Genomic DNA, 8,530 nt, shown 5'->3' on the forward strand with positions numbered 1-8,530 from the left:
CGGTGTGCCGTGCGTAGGGACGGGCGCGCGTGCCACATGCCGCCGAAATATGGGTGTCGGAGAAAACAGAGTGCCGCGCGTAACGAGGGGCGCGCGTGTTACAGAGAGATATGCCCAAACGCATGAAAGTGTACGCAGGTGTCCTAAGGCAGTTTTTTTTTTTTTTCCTCATTTTGATGTCGCCCCGGCTGACGTGGTTTTCGTTTTTCCGTGCCGCCCCGGCTGACGCGGTTTTCGTTTTTCCGTGCCGCCCCGGCTGACGCAGTTTTTGCGCCGCCCCGGCTGACGCGGTTTTCGCGCCGCCCCGGCTGACGCGGTTCCGACTTTGCACTTTTTGGCTCACCCCGGCTGGCGGCCCACTCACTCGATCGCCAGGTCTGTTTGCCCCGGTGGTTCCACCGCCAGGCTTAAGCGCGAACTTTTTTTGTTTGTTTTCTTTTGATTAAGCGCAAGCTTTTTTCTTTGTTTTCTTTTGATTAAGCGCGGGCTTTTTTCTTTGTTTTTTTTGCATTCGCCCCGGCAGACGCGGTTTTTGCGCCGCCCCGGCTGACGCGGTTTTTGCCGCCCCGGCTGACGCAGTTCGGACTTAGCACTTTTCGGCTGTGCCTGGCTGGCGGCCCACTCACTCGATCGCCATGTCTGTTTGCCACAGTTTTCCCGGTGGTGCCGCACCCGGGCTCGCCCCGGCTGACGCGGTTTCGTGCCGCCCCGGCAGACGCGGTTTTCGCGCCGCCCCGGCTGACGCGGTTTCGTGCCGCCCCGGCAGACGCGGTTTTTTGCCGCCCCGGCAGACGCGTTTTTTTTTTCTTTCGCCCCGGCTGACGCAGTTTTCGCGCCGCCCCGGCAGACGCGGTTTTCGCGCCGCCCCGGCAGACGCGGTTTTTTGCGCCGCCCCGGCTGACGCAGTTCGGACTTGGCACTTTTTGGCTGAGCCTGGCTGGCGGCCCACTCACTCGATCGCCATGTCTGTTTGCCACAGTTTTCCCGGTGGTGCCGCACCCGGGCTCGCCCCGGCTGACGCAGTTTTCGCGCCGCCCCGGCTGACGCGGTTTCGTGCCGCCCCGGCAGACGCGGTTTTTTGCGCCGCCCCGGCTGACGCGGTTTTTTGCCGCCCCGGCTGACGCAGTTCGGACTTGGCACTTTTCGGCTGTGCCTGGCTGGCGGCCCACTCACTCGATCGCCATGTCTGTTTGCCACAGTTTTCCCGGTGGTGCCGCACCCGGGCTCGCCCCGGCAGACGCGTTTTTTTTTTTTCTTTCGCCCCGGCTGACGCAGTTTTCGCGCCGCCCCGGCTGACGCGGTTTCGTGCCGCCCCGGCAGACGCGGTTTTTTGCGCCGCCCCGGCTGACGCGGTTTTTGCCGCCCCGGCTGACGCAGTTCGGACTTAGCACTTTTTGGCTGAGCCTGGCTGGTGGCCCACTCACTCGATCGCCATGTCTGTTAGCCACAGTTTTCCCGGTGGTGCCGCACCCGGGCTCGCCCCGGCTGACGCAGTTTTCGCGCCGCCCCGGCTGACGCGGTTTCGTGCCGCCCCGGCAGACGCGGTTTTCGCGCCGCCCCGGCTGACGCGGTTTTTGCCGCCCCGGCTGACGCAGTTCGGACTTAGCACTTTTCGGCTGTGCCTGGCTGGCGGCCCACTCACTCGATCGCCATGTCTGTTTGCCACAGTTTTCCCGGTGGTGCCGCACCCGGGCTCGCCCCGGCTGACGCAGTTTTCGCGCCGCCCCGGCTGACGCGGTTTCGTGCCGCCCCGGCAGACGCGGTTTTCGCGCCGCCCCGGCTGACGCGGTTTCGTGCCGCCCCGGCAGACGCGGTTTTTTGCCGCCCCAGCTGACGCAGTTCGGACTTAGCACTTTTTGGCTGAGCCTTGCTGGCGGCCCACTCACTCGATCGCCATGTCTGTTTGCCACAGTTTTCCCGGTGGTGCCGCACCCGGGCTCGCCCCGGCAGACGCGTTTTTTTTTTTCTTTCGCCCCGGCTGACGCAGTTTTCGCGCCGCCCCGGCAGACGCGGTTTTCGCGCCGCCCCGGCAGACGCGGTTTTTTGCGCCGCCCCGGCTGACGCGGTTTTTTGCCGCCCCGGCTGACGCAGTTCGGACTTGGCACTTTTTGGCTGAGCCTGGCTGGCGGCCCACTCACTCGATCGCCATGTCTGTTTGCCACAGTTTTCCCGGTGGTGCCGCACCCGGGCTCGCCCCGGCTGACGCAGTTTTCGCGCCGCCCCGGCAGACGCGGTTTCGTGCCGCCCCGGCAGACGCGGTTTTTTGCGCCGCCCCGGCTGACGCGGTTTTTTGCCGCCCCGGCTGACACGGTTCGGACTTTGCACTTTTCGGCTGTGCCTGGCTGGCGGCCCACTCACTCGATCGCCATGTCTGTTTGCCACAGTTTTCCCGGTGGTGCCGCACCCGGGCTCGCCCCGGCAGACGCGTTTTTTTTTTTTTTTTCTTTCGCCCCGGCTGACGCAGTTTTCGCGCCGCCACGGCTGACGCGGTTTCGTGCCGCCCCGGCAGACGCGGTTTTTTGCGCCGCCCCGGCTGACGTGGTTTTTGCCGCCCCGGCTGACGCAGTTCGGACTTTGCACTTTTTGGCTGAGCCTGGCTGGCGGCCCACTCACTCGATCGCCATGTCTGTTTGCCACAGTTTTCCCGGTGGTGCCGCACCCGGGCTCGCCCCGGCAGACGCGTTTTTTTTTTTCCTTCGCCCCGGCAGACGTGGTTCCCCCCCCCCCTCCGTCTTTCTTTTTGTTTTTTTTTTTCGCCGCGGCTGAAGTGGATTTTTCGGTGCCTCGACGCCCCGGTAGTCGCGGTTTTTCCGTTTCCGCACGGCCCCGGCTGACGCTGCTCGGTCACAGTCGCCTTTTGTGGTGATTGCAGACTTCTTGAGCGCGGGTGTTTTTTTTTTTTGTTGTTGTTGTTGTTTTATTACGCATTCGCTCCAGCAGACGCTGTTTAGACTTTTTGTTTCCTCTTTTATCCTGCGACGAGGTGACGAGGTTTATTCGGTGCCCCGCCGCCCCGGCTGAAGTGATTTTTCCTGTCCCGTGCCGCCCCGGCTGACGCGGTTGGGACTTCGCGTTTGTTCGGCCGCCACGGGTTTTGGCGCACTCGCTCGGTTGCTTGTTGTTGCCACTTGTTGCGAACCCAGGTTTCTTGAGCGAGCGCGGGCGTTTTTTCTTCCTTTCTTTCTTTGTTCTATGTGTTAGCGAATCGGCCTTTAATATCACACGAGGACTCACAACCAACAATTTTCAGTTTGAAGTGTAAAAAATCTGCAGGTGTTGACGTAACTGACTTGCCCCGTACCCTTGAGTACATCCATGAAGTTCTCGTAGTACTACTAAATCGCATTATTCCAAGTGGAGAAATTCCCATAAACTTGCAAACCTCTACACGAAAATCGGTGCGCGTGATAAAGTTGAAAATTATCGTCCGATATCAAATGTGCCTTCTATAACACAAATTCTAGGAAAAAAAAAAAAAAAAACACTTGTTCGCCGTTTTCTGCGCCGTGACTGGCAGCACTCCGGCGAAGCGAAACGGGGTCGATTCGAGCACGATATCGGCGTCTTTCGACGTGCTCGCCGGCGACCGTCGCACGAGTACGTCGCACGAGCGCGTCTGCCGGGGCGCCGTTTGCGAAGCCGACGCAAAAGTGGGAACCGCCGCTCGGATGATCGCCGCTTTCGGCAGAGTGAGTGTTGGCACTCCGGGGAAGCGAAACAGCGTGAATGCGCCCACGAAATCGGCGTATTTTGAAGTGCCCGCCGGCGACCGTCGCACGAGTACGGTAAACCGCGTCAGCCGGGGCGTAGTTCGGGACGCCGACGAAAAAGTGGGAAGCGCAACTCGGATCTTCGCCGTTTTTGCAGGAGTGAGTGGCGGCCCTCCTGCGAGACCAAGAAGCATCGATTCGTGCACGAATTCGGCGCCTTTCGACGTGATCGCCGGCGACCGTCGCTCGAGTAGGGCAAACCGCGTCTGCCGGGGCGGGCTTCGGGACGCCGATGCGAAAGTGGGAAACGCTGCTCGGATGTTCGCCGTTTTTGGCCGAGTGAGTGCTGGCACACGGGCGAAGCCAAACGGGGCCGATTACGGCACGATATCGGCGTCTTTCGACGTGCCCGCCGGCGACCGTCGCACGAGTACGGTAAACCGCGTCAGCCCGGGCGGAGTTCGGGACGCCGATGCGAAAGTGGAGAACGCCGCTCGGATCTTCGCCGTTTTTGGAGGAGTGAGTGGCGGCACTCCGGAGAAGCCAGGGAGCGCCAATTAGCGCACGATATCGGCGTCTTTCGACGCGCTCGCCGGCGACCGTCGCACGAGTAGGGCAAACCGCGTCTGCCGGGGCGGGGTTTACGACGCCGACGCAAAAGTGGGAACCGCCGCTCGGATGTTGGCCGTTTTTGGCAGAGTGAGTGCTGGCACTCCGGCGACGCGAAAGAGCGCGAATGCGCCCACGAAAGTGGCGTATTTGGACGTGCGTGACGGCGACCGCTGCAGGAGTACGAAAAACCACGTCAGCCGGGGCGAGCGACACACGGCGGTCTGGGTGCTTATCGCTGCTATTATAGGGGCACCCCGGCAGACGCAGAAAAAAAAAAAAAAATTTTCGACCTTCTTTTTTGCTGGTCGAGCTCGGGTAACCCAGGTCGCAATGGGAGCCGCGCACGAAAGCGGCGTCGCGAGACGCGTTCGCGGTCGCTAGTCGCACGAGCTCGGCAACCGCGTCAGCCGGCGCGGAGTTCGGGATGCCGACGGCTAAGTGGGTACCGCTGCTCGGATGTTCGCCGTTTTTGGCCGAGTGAGTGCTGGCACTCCGGTGAAGCCAAGGAGCGCCAATTCGTGCACGATATCGGCGTCTTTCGACGTGCCCGCCGGCCACCGCCGCACGAGTACGGCAAACCGCGTCTGCCGGGGCGGGGTTCGCGACGCGTACGCAATAGTGGGAACCGTCGCTCGGATGTTCGTCGTCTTTGGCCGAGCGAGTGCTGGCACTCCGGCGAAGCGAAACGGGGCCGATTCGGGCACGATATCGGCGTATTTCGACGTGCTCGCCGGCGACCGTCGCACGAGTACGGCAAAGCGCGTCTGCCGGGGCGAGGTTTGCGACGCCGACGAAAAAGTGGGAAGCGCCGCTCGGATCTTCGCCGTTTTTGCAGGAGTGAGTGGCGGCCCTCCTGCGAGACCAAGAAGCATCGACTCGCGCACGATATCGGTGTCTTTCGACGTGCCCGCCGGCCACCGCCGCACGAGTACGGCAAACCGCGTATGCCGGGGCGGGGTTGGCGACGCCGACGCAAAAGTGGGAACCGCCACTAGGATGTTCGCCGTTTTTGGCAGAGTGAGTGCTGGCACTCCGGCGAAGCGAAAGAGCGCGAATGCGCCCACGAAAGTGGCGTGTTTGGACGTGCTTGACGACGACCACCGCAGGAAAACGAAAAACCACGTCAGCCGGGGCGAGCGACCCATGGCGGTCTGGGTGCTTATCGCTGCTATTATAGGGGCACCCCGGCAGACGCAAAAAAAAAAAAAAATTTTTTTCGACATTCTTTTTTGCTCGTCGACCTCGGGTGACCCAGGTCGCAGTGGGAGCCGCGCACGAAAGCGGCGTCGCGAGACGGCTTCGCGGTCGCTAGTCGCACGAGCTCGGCAACCGCGTCTGCCGGGGCGGAGTTCGGGACGCCGACGGCTAAGTGGGAACCGCCGCTCGGATGTTCGCCGTTTGTGGCCGAGTGAGTGCTGGCACTCCGGCGAAGCCAAACGGGGCCGATTCCGGCACGATATCGGCGTCTTTCTACGTGCTCGCCGGCGACCGTCGCACGAGTACGGCAAAGTGCGTCTGCCGGGGCGGGGTTTGCGACGCGTACGCAATAGTGAGAACCGTCGCTCGGATGTTCGTCGTCTTTCGCCGAGCCAGTGCTGGCAATCCGGCGAAGCCGAACGGAGCCGATTCGGGCACGATATCGGCGTCTTTCCACGTGCTCGCCGGCGACCGTCGCACGAGTACGGTAAACCGCGTCAGCCGGGGCGGAGTTCGGGACGCCGATGCGAAAGTGGGAAGCGCCGCTCGGATCTTCGCCGTTTTTGGAGGAGTCAGTGGCGGCACTCCGGTGAAGCCAAGGTGCGCCAATTCGCGCACGATATCGGCGTCTTTCGACGTGCCCGCCGGCCACCGTCGCACGAGTACGGCAAACCTCGTCTGCCGGGGCGGGGTTTGCGACGCCGACGCAAAAGTGGGAACCGCCGCTCGGATGTTCGCCGTTTTTGGCAGAGTGAGTGCTGGCACTCCGGCGAAGCGAAAGAGCGCGAATGCGCCCACGAAAGTGGCGTGTTTGGACGTGCTTGACGACGACCACCGCAGGAAAACGAAAAACCACGTCAGCCGGGGCGAGCGACCCATGGCGGTCTGGGTGCTTATCGCTGCTATTATAGGGGCACCCCGGCAGACGCAAAAAAAAAAAAAATTTTTTTCGACATTCTTTTTTGCTCGTCGACCTCGGGTGACCCAGGTCGCAGTGGGAGCCGCGCACGAAAGCGGCGTCGCGAGACGGCTTCGCGGTCGCTAGTCGCACGAGCTCGGCAACCGCGTCTGCCGGGGCGGAGTTCGGGACGCCGACGGCTAAGTGGGAACCGCCGCTCGGATGTTCGCCGTTTGTGGCCGAGTGAGTGCTGGCACTCCGGCGAAGCCAAACGGGGCCGATTCCGGCACGATATCGGCGTCTTTCTACGTGCTCGCCGGCGACCGTCGCACGAGTACGGCAAAGTGCGTCTGCCGGGGCGGGGTTTGCGACGCGTACGCAATAGTGAGAACCGTCGCTCGGATGTTCGTCGTCTTTCGCCGAGCCAGTGCTGGCACTCCGGCGAAGCCGAACGGAGCCGATTCGGGCACGATATCGGCGTCTTTCCACGTGCTCGCCGGCGACCGTCGCACGAGTACGGTAAACCGCGTCAGCCGGGGCGGAGTTCGGGACGCCGATGCGAAAGTGGGAAGCGCCGCTCGGATCTTCGCCGTTTTTGGAGGAGTCAGTGGCGGCACTCCGGTGAAGCCAAGGTGCGCCAATTCGCGCACGATATCGGCGTCTTTCGACGTGCCCGCCGGCCACCGTCGCACGAGTACGGCAAACCTCGTCTGCCGGGGCGGGGTTTGCGACGCCGACGCAAAAGTGGGAACCGCCGCTCGGATGTTCGCCGTTTTTGGCAGAGTGAGTGCTGGCACTCCGGCGAAGCGAAAGAGCGTGAATGCGCCCACGAAAGTAGCGTATTTGGACGTGCTTGACGGCGACCGCCGCAGGAGTACGAAAAACCACGTCAGCCGGGGCGAGCGACCCACGGCGGTCTGGGTGCTTATCGCTGCTATTATAGGGGCACCCCGGCAGACGCAGAAAGAAAAAAAAAAATGGGGACATGGCGTGCGTCACCGTGCGGCTTCGCAGCGTTGCCGAAGTCGCCGAGCCCTTCGACTGAGCCGAACGGCGGACAGGGAACGTTGGTCGGCCGTTCTAACCTGTCGGTGCCACGCCGAGACGTCGTTAAGGAAAACCGCGTCGTGGGCCTCTACGACGCCGTCGAGTCGTTGTACGTTTGGTGTCCAGCGTGTCGGCGGCGAGTAGCGGACACGTCGTTCACGACTTCGGTCTTTCGCAGTCGACGCGAACTTGCGGAGAGTCGTGGTGCCTCACGTTTTCGGCAGAAACCGCGGCGGAATTTTCCCGTGCGTGCGCGCACGACCTCGGTGCTGTGCCGTCAGCGTAGTGTTGCACAAACTCGTGGCCTACCCAAGGTGCGGTACGTTTGCGGCCGTATCCTCGGTGGGAATTTCGTGAGTAGGGTCGCAAATTCTACGACCTCGGCGGGTTTGAGAGCGACGTAGACTTGTGGCACGCTCAACATGCCACACGTTTCGGGGCACACCCGCGGTGAAATTTTCTCGAGTACGCTCGTATTAGGGCCCAAGGAGGTCTGGGTACTTATCGCTGCTATTATGTGGGGGTTCTCGTGAGCGGCGTACGCGAAAGCGACCGGGTGTCTGATATGCGGCGGGCTTCGGCCTCGTCAAGCGTGTCCTCGGGTCTGCTCCAGGGGAATCCACGGCAGTCGTCTGCAGCCTCATCCGCTTGATGCGTTAGGGGCTGGTTGTCGGACGGTGCCGTTTTACCACGATATCGAGGTGTGTTCCGTGTCGTCCTCGGGCGATTCAGATGCGAAAGCGCCGAAGACGCGGGCGTGACCCGTCGTCTGGCGGCTTTGCAGTCTCGGCTCCGTTGCTAGTTCCGGCCGGTCCACCGACAGTGCAGCGGGCTTGGGCAACCCGCACGGCGCGACCGAGTCGATGCAACGAAAAAGAGCGAGCATGAACGTGCTTCTTGCCGCACGGCTCCCACTCGTCTTTCGGGAAGGTTGTGCCGTAGCGAGCTCGAACGCCGTCATCTCGGAGTGCAAAATAAGCGTGTTGGGGCGCCTGAAGGTGGCCTCCGCCGCACACAGACTGCGTCCGGCCCGCCGAGGGCGAGGACGGACGCGCAGTCGAACGAT

Source organism: Rhipicephalus microplus, unplaced genomic scaffold (assembly GCF_043290135.1).
Source record: "Rhipicephalus microplus isolate Deutch F79 unplaced genomic scaffold, USDA_Rmic scaffold_806, whole genome shotgun sequence".
NCBI classification, from domain to species: domain Eukaryota; kingdom Metazoa; phylum Arthropoda; class Arachnida; order Ixodida; family Ixodidae; genus Rhipicephalus; species Rhipicephalus microplus.